Genomic DNA, 18,485 nt, shown 5'->3' on the forward strand with positions numbered 1-18,485 from the left:
AGCGGCTTCTGTGGGTGGCGCAAACCAGCGCTGCAGGCCCACCAGCAGCATTTGGTTTACCAGCCCTGGGCACACACAGGCCACGCTTCTAGGGACTAACAGGTAAACCAAATAAGCCAATCATGGATATACCAATTCATATGTCATCTTTACACAGGGAGCATTCGCGCTGTGGCACTGAATGGCAGTGGCACAGCGCCCAGAGCATCTATCACCAGCAAAAACAGAGGAGACAACAGCGAAAAATGGAAGGGAGACCCACGCCAATGGTGCCAGGTCTAACACATCCAATTTGCAAATCCCTGCATGGTGCCTGCCCCACAGTGCAGGGATGTTTTAAAAGTGTATATTTTCAATTGAGGCTGGTGCTGCAGCCCAAAGCACAAGCCTCAATAGAAAAGATACACTTTGCGACAATGTGTTGCATCCTAATTGTGGAAGAGGAACCGCCAGCTCCTTGTCGGGTGGCCTGTTTCCACTACAATGTCAGTCGAATGCTCATTTTACCCACATCGTAATTAGGGCATAATTTATTTGTGGTAACATTGTTTAGTGATGTTTGCAGTATGTCTCATGAAATTGTCGTGTTTCATTATCATAATGTGCATTGCAGCATTTTCTGCTGTATCGTACTTTCTGGTTCTTAAGACACATGTGCCTACAAACGTAACCTTGAAAACCATGTAGCCTTCTGGAAACAAATTGCTGTTTTTTCTGCGCATTCTTCTTATTTCTGCATAACTCCTTGCTTTTTATGGCACCAATAATAAGTCCTCTCCCTTAAACTAAAATACATATTTGCATCATGCTTTTGCCACTTTTGCAACTTTCGATGCTGGGCTCCAAATATTACAATGAAATGAACAGACCGCTTTAGGAGCTACTCCTGCTTTTGTGGGACAAACTAAGCTACTTGGAGGCGATTCTTATGTACCACACTGAAAGACGAAGTGCAGACGCACAATGTGTTATTTCTTGATGCCCGACTCCAATAATATTATGGTAAGGTATCCAAGGAGGTCCCGAAGGTCCACTAGCATTACAGACTTACACGTTAGTTACTTGTGCATACAATCGGCATGCTTAGTAATGATCACTTGCCTTTAGTTACCAGAGACAAGAAAACCAAGACCAGAGCCACAGAGTAATAGAGAGTCCAGAGAGCAACACAGAGATTGCCAAAGAAGGAAGACACACAAGACAGACCAGACATATAGAAAGCAAAAGGATCACCCAAACAAATCCAACTCAGAGACTCCTTCCTCAAACATGTCTAACAAGAACTAATCAGACAGTGGAAAGGGAATCTCCCCACACACAAGGGATGAATGGATACTTGCTGAAGAAAACAGAGAGTGTGCAGGAGAGCTAAAACTGCACCATCAAAGGACTACTTCAATCTGTCAAGGAAGCTGTAGGAAAATGTAGATCAGAAAACACCTTCAGCATTCCAACAATGGAGCATGAATCACCCATATACCAGCAATATGAAAGAAGGGTGTGGGGAGAAAAAATACACTTGGGGACAAAGTGAATGACAGCCTCTCCTGGGCTTGCCCTGTCGCTGGGACTCATATACCTAAGGATTTTGAGCAGAAACATGAAGAGAACCAAGTGATAACTGACCTTATCACCAGAGCGGAGGGCACCAATTAAAGATCATAGTATTTAAGATACAGGAGAAGATTGTATGATAAAATGTTGTGAACAAGAATTGCAATTGACCTAAATATTGTGTCAAAAATGATTGTTTTTCTATATTTATAATGTAAATAACAAACATTTTATGTCAAGAGTATCATGGCACAGACCTTAGGTCAGCCAATGAGGGAAGGCAGCAGTCTCAAGCCTCCTAGGACCCCCAAGACAGAGCTACAGGTAAGTGTGATTAATATTTTGTGTGTACGTGTGTAAGTATGAAGATTTGGTAATGAGTGCTGTGAATGGATGTGTGTGCATGTGTTATAGTTAGCTCAACTAACTATAACGGACGAATTTCTCTGGTTTTGTATGAGTGAAATGTCCAACTAACTATAACGTCTCTGAAACCTATGGTTTTTCAGTGAATTTCTATGTTTTTTTAAAGGCTAATTTCTAACTATAACGTCCCTGAAATCTATGTTTTTTCAGTGAATTTCAAAGGATTTTAAATGATAATTTCTAACTATAATGTCCCTGAAACCTATGGTTTTTACAGTGAATTTCAAAGGTTTTTTAAAGGATCATTTCTAACTATAACGTCCCTGAAACCTATGTATTTTTCAGTGAAATTCAAAGGTTTTTTTAATGCTAATTTCTAACTATAAGATCCCTGAAACCTATGATTTTTTCAGTGAATTTCAAAGGTTTTTTTAAATGCCAATTTCTAACTATGCCTACAGAGGTAGGACATGTGCAGAAAGAGGAAGAAAAGCGCAGAAAGAAGCAAATGAAATGCAGAAAGAGGCAACAGAAGTCCAGAAAGACGAAGAAAAGTGCAGAAAGAAGCAAGAGATATGCAGAAAGAACCAACAGAGGTACAGAAAGAGGCCTTGTTGCAAAGTAATTCTGTGCCCCTAACTTTTTGCTGACTGGTACTGGTGGTAACTGACTCTGACTAACCAGCCCAGGAGCCAGTGCAATGCTAAAAGACACTTAGAATACAGTGAAAACACCTACATACACTAGGGTACACTATGGGTTGGGGTACCCCTGTGATTGGCATGACCTCCCCTGTAAGGACCTAGTATAGGGCAGAGGGATTAAAACTACATCTAAGTCAGAGTTGCAGAAACATGCAACTTTAAGTAGTAGTCGCGTTTGCAGAGTGGTAGAGAAAGGGTGCTGGGCCTCTGACCAGTGCTCAGGAATTCTGCGGCGTAGGATTTACAGGAGGTACCAGAAGGCCTTCTTGGCCCCCAAAGTCCCTCAGGAGTAAAGTGGACTTCTTCCCCCAACCCGTAGTCTGCCAGGAGGCACGTTTGCAGAGTGGTGGAGAAAGGGGGTATGGCCTCCGAAGACGTCTAAGCAATCCTACTGTGTGGGACTTACTGGAGTTAACAAGAGGGTACTTGGCCCCTAAGGACATCCTTGGGGGCTAACTACCCCTCCTATTACCTCCAGTAAGTATCAAACAGCAGGATTGCTAAGTTCTCATAACAGGCCATGCCCCCTTTGCCCACCACTCTGCAAACGCGCTCCCTGGCGTGCTCTTGGATGGGGATTGAAGTCCTCTTCGCTGCTGTGGGTCCTTTAGGGGCCAACTAGCCTACCTCTTACCTCCAGTAAGCCCCACACAGTGGGATTGCTGAGAGGTGGACACAGACCACGCCCCCCTTTCTCCACCACTCTGCAAATGCGCTTCCTGGCATGTTCTAAGTTGGGGGATTAATTCCCCTTGAATACTGAGGGTCCCTGGGGGTCAACTATCCCACCAGGTACCTCCAGTAAGCGCCACACAACTGGTTTGCAGAGAGGTGGTCCGAGGCCATGCCCCCTTTTTACACCACTTTGCAAGCGCACCTCTTGGCGCACTGCTGGTGGGGCGATGAGGTCCTCTTGTGACCTGAGGACCTCAGGACACAAGTGGACTTCATCCCCCTATATTAAACCATATACTATATAAAAAGAGTTACTATATAACCTAAAACAAAATACATTCAAAAATACCCAAAGAAATTAATGTAAATTTAGCAAAATGTAATTTATTTCACTCCCTACAACCCAAAGCAACACAAGCACCAAGGAATATATTAAAAAATAAAACAATATACTTAGATTAATATATCACTTAAATACAGCAAATACAATTTAAAAAAATTATAAATCAAAATGACATTTCAAACATTATTACAATTATGTAGGCATTCATTAATAACTTCTTGAAATAGAACAAATAAATTATGTAATATACAAATATTTCAAATGTACATAATTGATTATCAATTAATTAGTTAACATTAACAATGAATTCTAAAAATAATTTCATTTCAATAACTTCCCACCTAATTACCATACAAAACCAACAGCTAGCTGATAAAATATAAATTACTCACAAAAACATAACAATTAAACTATTAAACTATTAAAATATTTATGAATAAAAAATATTTATTTTACAATAAATATCAACAATGTAATTTCATTAATTATAATTTGATTAACGCCCCACTCTAATCCCCTCCATACCCAAGAAAATGCTACTGAAACATAAATTATGAAAAAAAATAAAAATTAAAATATACATTAAAATTGACAAACTAATCACAATATTTTTTTAACAATTTACATGATTAATAATCAATGTAATATTAATGTAAAGTAAAAAATAATTAAAATTAAAATTACATTTTGTATACTTTAATTAACGCTGCATCCTCTCACCCTACAAATCCAACAACCCACTACAACATCATAAAATATTAATTAACTTTAAAAAATGAATACACTGATATATATTAAATCAATTAAACAACTATATTTATTACAAAAATATTACATGAAATTATTTTTTTTATAGACATTATTCTTAAAAATGATATTGCATACAAAATAAACCAATATTCTTACCTTCAATATTCTGTTTCGAAATATTTTGGTAGTGACAATATTTTTGGCATGATATTCATGTCACATGATATTTTTGAATTGATATTTGTGTCATTCACCACAGAAGAGTACTCAGCTTATCGTCTGAAGCACTAAGCGCAAAAAAGGCTACAGAAAAGAATCCAGACTGCCTTGAGCGAAAGCCAACAAAAATTGGAACTACTTATGAAGCTAGCTCATTTACCCACTGGAGGTACTGGGGGTGTGACGATGGGGCAAATAAGATGAAATAAACACCGCAAAGAGTTCCAGCTGGTAAATAGTAGAAGAGAATTAATTTCCAGATAAATGACCCACAACAGCGGACAGGACTGGTCAATTCCAAGAGCAGCAGCATCTAACGGATACCAAAGCTCTGCAATGCCAGAAACATTCTAAGAGAATTTATAATATTAAAGATACAGCACAAGCATAAATGAAACACAAGTTAACACATACATATTGCAAACAGGTATTACGGGGGCAGTTAGTAATATTATTCCTCACAAAGCCTCGGTAAGGGATATTAAACCCATGCATATCCCACCAACACACCTTCGGATGTTTCTACGCCAGCTGAGAAGGAAGCTCAGAGGATGATGGAGAACTAGAAGCCATCCTAAGCCAAGCAGAGCATTGAATAGAGCTAAGGTTAGAAAAATTGAGGTCTAATTTAAAGACGTTTGGAAAGCAAAAAAGAAAGGTTGAAGGATTTGTGGTTGGATACATAACTAAAAATAGAAGGAAGATTCCAAACATGAAAGGGCCCAAGAGGAGAAGAATGCAGCCCCTGAAAAGAAAACTAAAGTGGTTGAGAGAAAGACAGATATAGGGAATAAAAAGAGAAAAACATAGCATTGCAGAGTCCAAATGACTCCAAAAAACCACTGGTCACAGACAACCCTCCAGGCAGGAAGAATCTAGTTAACCAATCGATAGAAGGGAATGGAGACAGAACTCTGCCTCCTGCCCCAGATTCAATCCAGCGACAGGCAAGGAAAATCTTTAAAAAAAGAGAATAGGTTAGGAGTCTAGTATCAAGCAGACACACAACACAACTCAGACAAAAAATATATATGCATAAGGTAAACAGATTTGAACGAGGAAGTTATTAAACAAGGGTTTAATGTAAACAGACTCCTGTAGAGTCGGCCAGCTTGCCCAGAAAAGAAGGACATGCATCATCCATCTTGAAGGTTGCAAGGAACATTACATTCGTCCACGAGTGGCCCATCAAGGGCAGACTAAAGAACATGGGGGCATATTATCAAGCACAGCATTAAAATTAAAGCGGCGATAATGGGCTTGATAATATGCCGCAGAGAATTCCAATAGAAGCCCATGTTGACACCAGAACATGGGCTTCAATGGGAATTCTCAAGGGCAGTTTTCTGCCGCTAAGGCGGCGATAATTTTAACGCCGTTTCTTGATAATATGACCCAGGGAGGACCTCCGAAATAGAGTCTACGAAAGGCTTATTAAAAGAAAACCAGCGCAAGAGTGTGTGATGAGAAAGGATCTGAAAAGATACTCAACATCCCAGAATTGGCAGAAGCTAAAAAGCTAAACTGCATATGCAGGGGATATGGAAGCAACTCTCTTAACGTATACCTATTAAAAGCCCAACCAGTGGCGAGCCCATTCCAAAGCCAACGCATTTTCATTTAGGTCCCCAAATATCTTCCTCCAAGAAATTCTAAAAAAGGGGGGCCAGGGGAAGAGACCGACACCCCTTCTTCCCACCTTCCACCCCCACCCATGCACCAAGCATGGAAAATAGAAAACCTTACTGAAATGGTTTATCAGAGCTATTTTTTCAAGTGGAATGAGAAAAAGAAGGCCTGGACCCATGTAAACAACAGTGCATCTAAGAGCCAAGAGAGGAAGATAATTCCCCCCGACCGACCCCCCTCTATCTACAACACACAGTGAGGGAGCACCCAAGGGAGCAAGCCAGATCACAACAACCACGAACCCTCCTAAAATCAGAACAATCCAGAAGACGTTGTGAAAGGTGTTGCTACATACCATATATGTGATAATATATAACCAAACGCTATTCAAAGTAGTGAGATCAAGGCAAAAATGCAGAGTAACTGTTGTGAACACCTATCCTGTCATGGATCGGGCCCCCTGGCTGAGTATATACCAGATTCCCCTCTCACCCAACCCCAATCCGCCCCTTCCTCCCTCTCGTCGTCATGACCCTTGCCACGGGGCAGGAGAACTACAGATGTGGGTGCTGTTTATGACTGGCTGCTAATCCGGGTTTTCTGCTTGCACCTAACACGGACTACAAATCATGCCTCAAAACAGCCGAGGGACTGTTCCTTGGAATTTGAGGAATAACATATGTAATTAAATGTGTAATTTTTCAGAATAGGAGTCTAAACTCATAATCGGAGGCAGATTGCGCATCAGTTAAATTGCGTGTGAAAATTAGAGGGGTACACAAATTGCGCTCTATTTTTGACGCCTTATCGTGATTGTTTTAGTACCTAAAACCTGTTCACAACTGTTAGAGGTCAGTATTACCTCTTGCTGTCCACTAGAGGGAAGCAACTTCCAAGGAATCACAGCCGTGAGTATAACATTCCCATTCGAGAAAATGTAAATGGTATTTTGGTACCTTCCGGGACAACGGACCCACTGGGCATGCGCCAAGGACGCTGCAGTTGCAAGTACAGAGCAGGCGGTAAAGCTTCCTGGAAACAACTTGTTTTACTTCCCTCATTGCAGTGACCCGAAGACTGAGTGTGGGTGTTCCGGGCCGGGGCCGAGGCCGAGGCAGGTAGAGCCAGTATACTTAATTGTCTTATTGGATGTGGTGTAATGGCCAGAGCTACCGACTTCGGAACTGGGAAAGCTGGTCCAAGTCTCGGCGTCGCTCAACCTTCTGTGATTCTGGGCAATTAACGTTATCTCCCGGTGCCGGATTTTTTTTTTATCGTGTAACGTAACTGGTGCTTATGCAAAAGGTGCCAATACCCTCGGGTCGAGTTTGCGCCATATAACACGGCCCCAAAAATAATTGTGCGTAAACTGTAGTCGGTAACGCGACCTGCTGTTGAAAGAAGGCATTGCGCGTGACTGTGTGTACCTGGCGGCCCTCGCAGCAAGTGCCCAGGTCCGGACTCCAAACCCAAAACGTCCCTGGCACATTTTGTCAGACCAACAGCCCCACTACGGTGCATAGGGAACGCAGCAAGCGATCCTGGTCACTACCAGGGGGGTTGAGAAGGCAGCCCAGAGCCCCCAGAGCCTGTCCCCTCCTCCTTGTGCAGACTGCAGGTGCAGGCTCACTCACCTCACAACCTGAGATAACAAGTATTTGCAATGCAACAGGTCTCGCATTTACGCGAGTTTGAGCTATTGACATTGTAAATGACAATGCCTTTTATTTTTGTTTTGTTTTTAAAACATAAATAAAAGGCATTGTCATTTACCATGCCAATAGCTTGCAATGTAAATGCTTGTTCCTGGGCTTTACCTCGGAACTGCCCACGTCCCTGTTTCCCGTTCTCTTAGCCAGTACCCTCATGCCCCCGAGCCCCCTTCTTTCTGCATGGAGCCCCCTTTGTCACGCAGCCTGACTTGAGTGCTCCTCGCTGCACAGCAGCCCCTGCTCCCTCTGAGTACTCCCCACTGCCCTGCTATCGTTCTCTCCCTGCCATTGCCCTTACTTGTCACTCTGTTCTCCCCCCTCCTTCCGATGTCATGCCATGCTCGCCTCTTCGCTCTTCCATCACAGGGTGTTGTCATTTTCTACGTGATGACCCCAAGTCCCGCTTTCATAGGTGGCTTTTAGTAGAAAAGCTTGCTAGAGTCCATGGTCCATGCCACCACGCCTTGCCATCCTCCTGAAGAATTTTACTCAACTGTAGAGTGTGCCATCTGCCACCTCCTGTGCCATGCTAGCCAAAACAACATGCCAGTTCAATTACATGCTAGCCCTGTGCATTGCCACCTCAGTGTGTCATCTCGACCCACTGTCAGTCCTACATGCCATGCACGTTGCTTGTGCCATGCCTTTCCAGTACCATATGCTAGGCCGGCCACACTTTTGTGCCAGTTCTATCTGGCATGCCAGCCCCTGAGCGATGCCAGTCCACTGCACCATTCCAACTACATATGCAGCGTCAGTCCAAACCTGCCTTGCATGCTCCTTGTGCCAACCACTAGAATATATCCTCCCCATGTGATACTGTAAGCTCCTTTGCAATTTTAGTAAATTATGCCAGCTGGGCACTTATGCCATCCCCCGTTTTCTGCCCAGTCCCATCATTGTGTTGTTCCATCCCGGCACCATGCATGTTAATGATCTGGTTTATACCACCATTGTGTCCTGCATACACCCTGATCAATGCCAGCCCGGGCTCCGGAATTATCACATGGCAAGCAGATGTTATGCCTGCAAAATGTCTTACCAGCAGCATAGCCCTCTCATGCGCTGTGCAGCACCACCACCCAGCCCTGGTAATGTCTTTGGCAAGGCTCCGGTGCACTGGCACATGCCATGGCTTTACTGTGCCCCGATCTGGGTAAGTATAATGTCAGAATCATGAGGGTTGGGGTGAGTATAAGGAGAGATGGAGGAGGGAAGAATCTCTAGTAATGGATTAGGGAGATCATAGTAGTAAAATGAGTTTTGGGATGAGTCTCAGGAGTGATGAGGGAAGAATTTAGATGAGGGAAGAAATTAGATGAGTTTTTCGGGAGATCATAGTATTAAAATGAGCTTTGGGATGATCCAAGGAGGGATAGAGAAGGGAAGAGTCTAGAAAGGGTTATTTTGGAGATCATAGTAGTAGATCCCCTTCACGCTCTAGCAATTCTATCAACTAGTTTAGATCATTTATGTGCAAAAAAAATCAAACTGTCTGACTTTCTTTGACAAAATAAATTACAATTTTGGAGTTTCTCTGCTTTCCTACTTCCTCTCTCTGCACTTATTAGTGTTCAATACATTACATTTTGCAGGTAATTATGAGTCAAAATATCAAGTATCACCACTATTCTGCTGCTAGGAATCCCCATGCTTGCAATATATTGCGTGCACAGTGAGAGTTACGTTGTGTTTTAGGTTGGCGAGATTTGTAGTATGTGTTGTGAGTTAGCTGGTTTGCAGAGTTTACTACCTGCCAACTTACAAAATATTTTCACTGTGTGAGGAGGGGGCGGGCATGGTGCCAAGAGCTCATTAAGAGACCCCCCTCACCAAGACCCCACCCCTTAAAAAAACAAAAAAAAACAAAGGGTTATCGAGGTTTTTGCCAATGCCCTGGGGTGTTTTCACACCTTTTATGGACATAGGCTGCTTACAACTTCCGAAAACGAGCTACAAATCCTCTGTTCACAGTGGTTTTCAGCTCGTTTCCCCTGCCTTCATGGTATTTCAGCATCTCACCCAGTGACCTTGTGAAGGGAGCCTTAATTCTGTGACACACGGTGGCACCATGTGACTTGTCAGGACTGGAGTTTGTCGAAGGCATGTGGTTTTATTGATTATGTTAGAGTTGCAGCTTGTGTTAGGTGTCACCGCAGAGTGGACTGTGGGCAGTGGGTTTGGAGAGGTCGGCAAAGTTTACAAAGTATATCCGGGCAGTATGCTTTGCAGTGTCTGCTAGGAGTCGATGAGTTTGCTGTGTGTCCCCCTTGGCTGTCATAGGCTGCGCTGCACTGGCATAACGAAATTTTAGGGGGCCTCCCTGCAAGGTACATATAGGGGTCCCCTCCAGGCTCGGTTCTAGCGGTTGGGCCAGGCCCACTCAAACATGAGCCTTGTCCCCCGCAGTGAGGACATGAAGGCCAATAGAAAATGGGCATTATAATTTAAAACGTTCCTCCAAAAGTTATTTTTCTTCCTATTCTGGGAGTGCGAGATTGGGCCTTGGCTCTTTCTCACAGCCATCCCCAATCGGGCACGCAACACCCATTGGGCTCAAAGGGCTTCAGCCAATTGACCCCCCCGTCGTGTTTGTCAGCCCGGGCTTAGACAGCTTCCCGGGCTGGCAACTGTCTTATTGTCTTATTGCAGCCGCACCCGAGTACTACACAGGTGTGTAAAAGACCATTTACTTATTAACAAGGCTTTGTTGTGTTTTCACCCCTTCTTACAGCCCTTGCATCTCCACTCTGCCTATTGCTGGAAGAATCACCCCCTCCCCCGAAATTTGTATTAGCCCCCCCCCCGACATTTGGCTCTAGTTGCACCTCTGTCCCCAATCGCCTAACTCCTTTTAGAAAGGTGGGTTGTCGTGCAAGTACAATAGGGGCATGGCGAAGGGAACAAACTCTTTATTTGACACCGAGTAACTTTTGCCTATCGTCCTGCTGCTTGCCTACCGTCTTTCTGCGTGGATATTTCCTTTTCTGTTCAGTGCTGTAGAAAAGAAGTTTGTTAATTCTGATTCACCTTTCCTGACCCCGCAGCTGCTTATCACATCAGGCTGTGACATAAAGTTTGACTGATGGGGTAGGTAAGAGAATGTGTTACTATTTGTTTGTCTTTCTAAAGTCTGAACAGGCCCAGCAAGGCACATACTTGGTGTATGTTTAATTTAAATTGTTTTTATCGTTAACATGGCCATGGATGCAAGACAATAATAAAATGTCAAGATAACTGGTGATTAATGATCCTTCTGGAGAGCAATCCTTTGCCTGTTGGTAGTTTTGAAATGCAGATACCCTGTATTTTATGTGGAAGCTCAGTGGTTTACTGCCTTTGTCACAGAGAATCTTGTGTTACTTGCAGGTCAGAAGTTACAATCCTAACATAGGACAGGGACCTATGGACTGTCATCAAAGTGCCACAAACAAACATGAATGGAATAGTTAGAACTTCACTTTTTTGTGTTACTATATAGTTAGAACTTCCCCAGTCTTTCATTATTTGAATGTTGCTAAAAAGAGTTTGGTCGGATATACATTTTTATTATTAAAGCCAACCCCCAACCACTGGGGTATGCTTTAAATCCTGAGTTTGTGCTTCCCCAGCCAAACCCTCTTAAAATACACTGCCCACCAGTATAGATGAAATGTGATTCCTACACCTTGTAATCCTCATTAGCTTATGTGACATTCCCTATAGACTGATTTACATACTTGTATGATTCATTGTCTCTGTATAATATGTGTGTGAGGTAAAGTACTGTGATTCTCTACACTGATATGAGTAGCGGTATACAACAAATGAATTGCATATGAGAGAGGGGCTACGGAGAGATGAAAGGCACTGTTGGAGGGTGGTAGTAATGGTATCTGCGGAGAAAGAGGTCATTGGTGGGGGCGCCAAAAAATACTTTTGCACTAGCGCTAAAGCCGGACCTGTTGTGGCCTTTCGGTTTTATTTAATTAGCAGTCAGGTCATTTGGGCAACTGTGGAGCATATTTTAAAGTGCATGCTAATTATATTTACAGCTATATTCAATGTTTTAAGTTTGAAGGTGATTTTACTAATGTTTTTTACGGGAATGATGAAAGTGGAGTTAGATGGTGGCTGATATGAGGCTGGGTCCCAATGTCAGCTGTGAGTTAAGGTGCACAGGAGAGGGATGGTAGAAAAGTGGATAATCAGGCCTGGCCTGTTGGGATTTGAGTGTTTACACTTTGGTCCAGACATTGCTCTTACTTTCAAATAACTCTCCACATGCTTTCTATTCACACAGAATCAATCGTGGTGACTCTTTGCGAGTAGATATGATGTAATCTAGGACTTGTAGGCTACCACAAGAAGCGACAAATTGCTCCCGCAGTGGCCCACCCACATGCACCCTTGGTCCACCCAAATAAAAATTCCTGGAGCCGGGCCTGGCCCCCTCCAGACTCAACCAGGAGCTTCCTGCCAGAGTACTGTGCTGAGGGGTCCCCTGGAGCTTGGGGTCCCGCTACAAGTCAGGGGCCTGTGTTATGTCACTGCTGCTCTGAGGACATGCACACCAAGAAAACAGGGCGCTGGCCTGCAGTACCAACAGAACATAGTCATCCCAGTCCCCAGCCGGCCCTGCCCCTGCGGTTGCTTGATTCTTTTTAGGTCTCGCATGGCGTTGCAGGGCAGAGCCTTGTCCACCTCCGTGAGAGATTTTGCAAGAGAGGACTTTCAGAAGAGGGCTTTAAGCCCCGCCCCTCATTTCCATTGGCTGGCGTCACCGTTTATGCTAAACGGTGACCTGCCATTGGAAATGAGGGTTTTCTGTTCATGCCCTTTCTCTTCGAGCCAGACTGGCTCACCTGCTTTGCTGCTGTCGCAAAGCAGTATCTTATCTTTATGGGGCCAAACACATGGCCCCATAAAGATAAGAGATCCCCATGCTCCGGCTACAGCGCGGTCCTCTTTCACTTTCGGGACCGCGCTTGTCTCACCCCTCCTCGGTCCCCCCCTCCTTCTCACTGTCATTCTTCCCATTCTTCTGCTACATCAGTCTTTTCTCTTGCCCACCAATTTGTAAATATATGTACTTTGTTCACTCGTGCAGTCACACAATGGAGAAACAAACCATGTTATGTTATGTTAAGACGCTTTCGCCCTTTCCTCCTCCGCTGCCTGAACCTGTCTCTCAAATATCACTCACGTGCCATCTGTCAATCCTTCAGCAGACCCCCACTCACTTTTCTGATATTATTCCTTTTCTTCCTTTTCCTCCTGCCTTTCAAATACCCCTTTGCTGTTCTCTCCCCCGTGGACGCGCGCGCCCCTCACGTGACTCGGGTGCGCAGCCGTGGGTCCGTTTCCTTCCGTGAATGGGAACCAGTAGTTCCCGTTAGCAGAGGCAGGAGGCAGTGCCAGGGGCTGCCACACAAGAAGGGGCTCTTCTGCCGTCAGGGCCAGCCACAGACTAACACCCTTTGCTCCCGAGGCTGCCATGGCGAGGAGCGGCACCTCCTCGTTCCCAGGTAGGACGGAGTTTACTGTGGGCACGCACTGGCCCTTTAAGGATAGTGCATTTTGGGTCATGAAGTCTTCCAATCTGAGGCAAGGTGTTTTGTTTGCACTTTGCTGTTGATGAGGCTTAAATGCCAACTGGTATTAGACAGCGAGAACTGCGTTTTGACAGCCCCCTCTCTTTGTCAACAGCACAGTGAATGCCGGTGTCTACAGTTCCACTTTCCAGTATTCCTGTGTTCTGTGCGATTGTTTGACGAAGAGATGACCCTCGTGCCGTTCTGTAGTGGCGTGGGTTGCCCCTCAATAGTATTTACCGGGACCCTTTGGTGTCCCCTTAGTGTGTCCACGTTGTAAGAGCAGTGAAATACGGCGATCAGTGCATGCTAGTTGATGTTCTTCTTGTTTAGGACGATTTACATAATAGTTGTACGGCTACACTCCCTAGAGTCTGTGAGCTTTGGTAGCGCTCGTAAATCATAGTCCAAAGACAGATTCAAGTTAAAGCTATCGGGTCAACCCGTGTTAGGAGTGAGATTTTCACATTGCCTTGGCTTTTCATTTGAAATCTGGTACATGTAGTACATATTCATTGACAAGTGCTGCACTGCAAGTGCCAGAATGCAATGCTCCTATGAGTTATTTGGGGCTGCTTCACTTTTTGCCAGCTATGCCACCAAGGAAAGTGCTTCACAACACCAGGCCAGGGACATCTTCAGATCACCTCTGTAGCCAGAACGTCAGTGGTAAGCACTAGAGGGAATGGAGGCAAAACTTCTGCATCTGTGGCTGTAGAACATTGCCAGAACCCCAGTGTTAAATTCATTTTATGTTATTGCAAATGTGGTACCAATTAGAGATCTGAGTTGTTATGAATCAGGTGTTGATGCTGCACCACATTTTGGTATGAACTTTTCAGTAATTGTCATTTGGCTTTTCCCCAATAAGAAATATTACAAAGACACACTTTGGCTAAGCCAAAACATCTGTCTTGCATTTTGAGTCCTGACTAATAGGGCAAAAAATGCATGCTGTACAAAATGCATCTAAGAGATAAATAATGTAATACATGAGGGTTCGGGATACTTTGGAGATGTAAAATGTTCTCCCATGCATTGCAACAAAAGCACCCCAAAGGCGGTGCAATGATGCCCTAAACACTCACTAGCAGGAGGTGGTAAAGAAATACTCCTCTGGGTGGCAAGAATGGCCCAGTTACTTACTGGTAATGACCCGATCACTTACTGGTAATGTTTATTGCTTCAACTCTTCGTTGTCCCAGTTATAACCGCGTTATGTAATTCTTACCTCAGGAGACAAGAAAACCAGGAATGATAAAAGAAACCCTGCCCACCCCCAGCTGGGCGCTAAATAACCATAACATTCCATAGCGCTTCTTGAAAGGACGGAATCAGGGAAGGTGGGTACATTGTAAATACTGGGCTGAGGATGAATTGGACTAGGAGTAATGAAGATTACTGGTAAGCAATCGAGTCATTACCTCCACATCTCTCGTCGTAACCATGAGAGTCTATATCAAAGCTCCACAGAGACTGGCGTAATCCCTTATGAAGAAAATTTGATCAGTAAACGCAATACCAGTGTATATTAATTGCATAAAAAAGAAACCAGCAAAATAATTGTATTGGCATAAAACTACTGAATGTAAAGCAGCTGCACCTAAAGTCTCCTCTTCGTTTAGCACATTTTGTAAACAATGATATCCTATAAATGAATGATCTGGAGACCAAGTCCTAGCTCTGCAAATTTCGTGTAGAAGGACACCTTGAACGTCTGCCCAGTAAGCAGATAAACCTTCGGTTGGACAGATTCTGGCACAGTGTTTTTCAAGCTCGGTGTACACCAGCAGAATCATTTCCTCTCTCCAGCTACTTAAAATAATCTTTGACGCTTTCTTACCTTTAAGGCAAAACCCAATGGTAACAAATCGACTGTTAGACTTCCTGTAGTCCCGGGATCTGTTGAGATGAAGGGATAATGCATGTTTAATGTACAGTGAGTGCAAACATTCCTCTCTTCAGACTTGGGAGAAGGAAAGAAACAAGCATTTGCAATGCAATAGGTCTCACATTTACGCGGATTGGAGCTATTAACATTGCAAAGGACAATGCCTTTTATTTTTGTTTTTAAAACATAAATTAAAGGCATTGTCATTTACAATGCCAATAGCTGAAACTCGGGTAAATGCGAGACCTATTGCATTGCAGATGCTTGTTTTATTAGCTATGTTGCAGAGATGAACAGCTACAGCAGCAAAATACTATGCTGTTTAAGTGTCACTTCAATGTCTGAACACCATTATCTTACTGGATAATGTACTTTAGTCAGGGCCACACTGGGAATTTAAAACAGCCCTGGCAAAAATTATAAATTCAGGCCCATGTGGAGACGTTCTAATGCAGCTAGAACCACACCAACTCTTTGAAGTTGTTGCCAGGATCGCAAAACTTGCACGAACGCTCCTGGTGGCTGACGCAGGCCTCTTGGGGCTCCAGCCTCCCGGGGCATTTCCCCCTGGCCAGTGTAGCCATGGGTATAGTATCAGGTATGTGTCGCGCTGCTGGCTCAAGGAGATAATGTGCCCGGTCCAAGGATGTGTGCTTGCCTACCATAGTCACACGTTCGATTCCACATGTGTTCATCTAGCATTTCATCCTTCTGAGGTCAATAAAATGAGTACCATTTAGCTGAGGAAGCATTACCTACCATTCAATAGCACAAACACTCTGGGGTTTGAACGTGCACTCTACTAATATGCGTGTTATGTTTGTAACAAAATATAAAAACTCTCAGAAATGTTAATCTACAAACAGTGGTGCTGTGTTCCTCTAAATATGCAGAACACAACAAAAGGCAGGACCACAGCAATAGCACTGCTATACGAATATCCAATAGCACTGGCCTGGATCCCCCATTATATGGCCTTGCAGTTCTAAAATGACTCCTGACATGGCACATCACTGGCTCTGTAACCCAGGAGTCTGAGCTGTCTGCTGGCAGCAGCCATTGTGACCAGCTGGCGACCTACAACTCTCCATTTAAGATGAACCATTTCTGACCTTGTGGAGTGTGTGTCAGCTATAAAAAGAAAGTGCGGTCTACTTGAAAGATTCACTGTCCCAGAAACCTTTGAAGAAAACATTGAAAATGACCCAAAGTTGCAGGATTTGTGTCTTGGTTCTTTTTGGAAAAGAAATGTAAGGTGTCAGGGCAGTACTTTTAGAAGACCTGGTGGTGGGGAGCAGAATGAAGTAAGATGAGACTGAGTGCTGACAGGAGGAGGGTTCATTAGGGAAGAAGACAGAAGATGACAGTGTGAAAGGGGAAAGGATGGGGAGGGAAAATGTTGAGGAGAGATGGATGGGGGAAACTCAATTTTTGAGGGGGAAATGGCTGTGAGTAGGCTTAATTTATTAAACAAAATAGGACTTAGCAAAGGGGCTCAACGTTTTTATTGGCCGCCAGCTGTGCGCTGCCCAATGCCTGGGTTAACGATGCCTAGACCAATTGCATCTAAAGGAGGCTGGTTCTGAGGCTGTATATTAAAAGCTTGTTTGAAAATTAAGGAGGACTCCAAGGTTAGGGTACAGTAAGAAAAGTAATTTTAATGATTGTTCTCTACAAAAACTCAAGACCACACGTTTTTCATTACCTATATAAATACTTCTGTTGCTTCATGACTGCAAGATCAAAGATTAAATGTGTTTTATTTATTTATTTTGGGGAAAGGATCCAATGTACAAGGTTCTTTTGCAACATTTAATATACAGTCTCAGAACCTGGTCTCCTTTATTTCAATTAGGTAGTGCTTGGAAGGGGCCCTACACACAGAGTCTTTTCAGGTGGTCCTAGATGGGTTCCCGTCCATTTTTTTAAATTATATGATTCCGCCTTCTGCCACCTCTACAAATCCTGTCTATTTAACTCACTCATGCCGGTTCTAGTTTATTTCTGCTTTCTGCTTTTGTGACTGTTTTCCTGTCTTCTGTTCGCTCTCCATTTTCTGCCTTGGTGTCTCTTGCTCTAAGTCAAAGTCCGATGATGAAAATGAAGTCCCCGTCACAGAAACGTAATGATGGTGTCCACCACCAGCCACCACATGCACAGATTAAACACTTGGTTGTGTAAGAGTAAGGCCCAAAGAGAGAATAGGGTGGGAATTGTAAAGATAGATGGATGAGGGATTGCTATGTGAGTGTAGGATGCAGGGCAGGGGAGGAACTACTGAGGGGCGTAATATACAAGAGCTGTTGTACTATGTGGTTGATGGGTGTGGAAGATGGCCAGAGGGAGGAATGGAACATGAAGGAATATTTGGTGAAAATTACTTATTCCTTTTCAATTTCTCTTAGTAATGACCAGCAGTTTTCCACTTTGCGGATGTTCACACTCTACTCTGGGTGGGCACGAGACCAAGAGAGAGAGGCACAAAGATTGATTAGATGATGAGAGAAAAAGAGAAATACTCAGAGCGAGAGAGAGAGAGAGAGAGAGACCGACCTTGTATGCCAAGAGTGATACTGAGTGAAACTAACCCAGTATTGCTTTAAAGTAACCGCTTAGAATGCTAATGCACTGGAACTGTGGTTGTTGGCCGACCTAAATTATTATGTTGCTAATTTGTTTAATTCAATGAGTGGCATAAGGGGACCCCAAAGCACAGTCAACAGTGGGCAAGAAAAACAGAAAAGAGGGACGAGGAGAAAGGAAATGAGGAGAAACACTAAAGGTAATGAGAAAGGAGACCTGGAGGTGGAGCGGTAGGGCTCTGCCGACTAACGGGTAGGGAGGGAAGAAAAAGGAGCAATACTATGTATGGCACAGGAGTGTGCAGATATACATGTGTGAGGTGGTAGATTTAGAGCTCAGTGCACTCTGTACCAGGGCAGGCAGTGAGAGCCGCTGAGAGCCTGGAGGCTGTCCATCGTCTCCAGAGTGTCAATAATGAGACATATCGTGATCCTACCTAGGACATTTTGCTGTGCCCACAGCTAGTGAGGGACAGATAGGGACGGA

At 43.8% G+C, this 18,485-nt stretch overlaps 1 protein-coding gene across 9 annotated transcripts in view; it reads left to right on the forward strand.

Moving 5' to 3' along the window:
• Positions 1–7,215: 7,215 nt before the first annotated feature.
• LOC146856305 (ultra-long-chain fatty acid omega-hydroxylase-like) overlaps positions 7,216–18,485 on the forward strand; it is a 200,101-nt gene continuing 188,831 nt past the window's right edge. For 4 of the 9 annotated variants that reach the window (XM_085654411.1, XM_085654404.1, XM_085654402.1 and 1 more), the window contains exon 1: positions 7,221–7,358. The gene's annotated coding sequence lies outside the window, so the exon portion shown is untranslated. Of the gene's footprint in view, positions 7,359–18,485 lie in introns of all 9 variants that reach the window. The other 5 variants (XM_085654407.1, XM_085654408.1, XM_085654405.1 and 2 more) reach the window with 5 other exon arrangements.

Source organism: Triturus cristatus, chromosome 4_1, assembly GCF_964204655.1.
Source record: "Triturus cristatus chromosome 4_1, aTriCri1.1, whole genome shotgun sequence".
In the NCBI taxonomy this organism is placed as follows: Eukaryota; Metazoa; Chordata; class Amphibia; order Caudata; family Salamandridae; genus Triturus; species Triturus cristatus.